The 2,531-nt window shown below is 38.8% G+C and overlaps 1 protein-coding gene across 3 annotated transcripts in view; it reads left to right on the top strand.

The window, feature by feature from the left end:
* Nucleotides 1-2,531, top strand: part of LOC118739298 (tubulin polyglutamylase TTLL13) — an 11,729-nt gene that overhangs the window by 5,147 nt on the left and 4,051 nt on the right. The window lies entirely within an intron of this gene.

A 2,531-nucleotide genomic window follows, 5' to 3' on the forward strand; every position in this document is an offset into this window, starting at 1 on the left:
AAAAAAAAAAACGGTTACATTTGATAGAAAAAAGTCATAAAATAACTGTTAAATCTGATTGGAAAAGTAATGGCCAATTTTAATGGTTAAATTATGATTTTTATTAAAAAAGATCATAACTGTTACTATCCCTGCTTTTTTCTCACCACCACCAGTCTCCAATGCCTACATGTCAACCAGACGTTTATTGTAAATAAAACAAAAATTTATTAGGCAGTTCACAAGGTGCGTATAGGTACTGTCGTATTGTTGTATGTCGTGGCCAAACTATATTTAAGTGATACGAAAGCTACCATAAAAGTCGTATTATGTAATTTTACACCGTTAAAAAATAGTTGGTTGTGGTCTCAAGTCCTCTATATATCTTTTTAGCTGTCAAAAACTTTACGACATACGACACCTTGTGAACCACCTATGTATATATGTCATATGTTTTACGGTTTTATTGCGTTACGAACACAAATTACGATAAAATAGGTATAATGACGTACAAAAATTTCTATTGAAAACAACACGTATGTGGTTGAGAAATGAATATTGTCCATGGAAAAGACCGTCTTAAATATGGGTCACATTACATTGAATACAAAAACAATCAAAAGGCAACATCAGACATGGACGAACAAACTAGTTATAGACATACAAAAGTACGGGTATAGCATTATGGAACGTTTAGTATCGCCAACATAAAATCACACTCACCACCGATTAGTTGAGCAAAATTTACATGGATGATATTGATTATTTATTTTAGTTGTCACTAATAATATCAGCACCACGCTCTAATAAACGATATAATTCCGGATAGATTACGATATCCGCATTAGTTAGATTGCCGCCGTTATAGAAGTCTTGGTATATCTGTAATTAATGGGAAACGAAGTGATTAACAGATGGGCGTATTAAAAGTTTTTTTTTTTAAGATTTATTCAATAGTCGAGAGTCACGACCAAAACATATCGTCGCTACCATGTCAAACTATTGAATGTACGAAAATGCTTTTTCAATTACGATAAGCCGCGCACAAAGCTCTTTTAAGCTTACTATACATTTTGTATAGTAAAAGCTCTCTCAGTTCATTTAGAGTGATTCGCAAATCGGCAAATCGTTAAGTTTCGAGTCTTCTTAGAAGCAGAGGATACTGGCTTAAACAAAGTGTCGAATCTCATTCATTTTCCTAATGACAACAACATTTTTTACAACAGTGTCTTTGCTCTCCTGAAAAGTACCCATTTTCACATTCGATAGCTTGACATGGTAGCGACGATATATTTAAGCTTTCTATACATTTTCTATAGACCAGAGTAAAAGCTGCCTTTACATACCACTGCAGGCTTCTTTAACTCTCTATACTTTAAAAGAGTCATAGCCAATAAGTGAGGCCTTAATCCGCAGACTTGTCGATGGATTTTTATGGCAGTCATTGGACAAATTCTCCTGTATGGAGTGATCGTATGGTGGCCTGCATTAGGAAAAGAGGTCAACCTCAAGCTACTCACCACAGTATAAAGGTCTAGTATGATTTGCATAAGCTGAGCGCTCAGAACCACGCCAAACGATGCTCTGAACGTTATTTTGCATTTCCTGGTACTGGATTTGGCTGTTCTTCGCTGAAGAGATGTATCCCAGTGCATCCTGAACTCCGGGGAGACTTTAATACAAAATACAGACTGTGGTGCTTTAATATCGGTTCCGGGAAGCAATTTTTGCACAAGCAGTGAGGAGTGGAAAGAACAGAAGGAGTTTTCTCACGAAACCCAAATCTCTTTTAGCTACCAGACTACTGCAGACTATTCCTGGCTGAGGTTTCAGCTGCCATGGATGCTGTACAGAAGCTGGAACCGAAATTCTAGGAAGAGACGCCTTAGCTTTTAGCCCTGAGCTCTTTCACGCTTTACTCAAGGATTGCGCTGAGCTGTTGCCTATCTCAAGAGGAGATGGCCAAGCAGGTCCTAGTCATATAGACATAGAGGAAAACTGCATGGCAGATGAACTTGCAACCAACGCACAACCAAGCAGATTCTTCGTAGTAAAGAACGCGTTGGCTTAAATGGGCCCGAAAACGGGCACGAAGCGTATACTCTCCGAGAAGAAGAGAGAATATATATGTATATAACGTTGTGGTTGCTCTAATTGGGCGCTGTCTAATAGGAAAAGACGCCGAAATGCTCGGCGTGTGTGCTACGAAGAGGAGCAAACGGTCTTACATATGATCTGATGAGATTCATAACTCACGAAATGGTTCAACAGGTGGGCCTTCTGTCTATGCCCCAAGATGCCATGCAGGCCGCAACCACTCCTACCTACCTACTTACCTACCTAATCTAACAGTTAATTCCATACAAAGAGATCATCCCGGACTAGAGGGATTTTTTCGTAAGGACTTCTTAGTACACGAAAACATTCGAATTGTTTATTAATCTCATATTTACCGTCTGCACAATTTTGTTGTTGCGCAACATTTCGCTACGCATCTGCATCCACGTGCGACGCAAACGTTCTTCCGCTTCCGATATAAAGCCTGGTGTCCA

Source organism: Rhagoletis pomonella, unplaced genomic scaffold (assembly GCF_013731165.1).
Source record: "Rhagoletis pomonella isolate Grant_MI unplaced genomic scaffold, Rhpom_1.0 Rhpom_scaffold_00001, whole genome shotgun sequence".
Lineage (NCBI taxonomy): Eukaryota > Metazoa > Arthropoda > Insecta > Diptera > Tephritidae > Rhagoletis > Rhagoletis pomonella.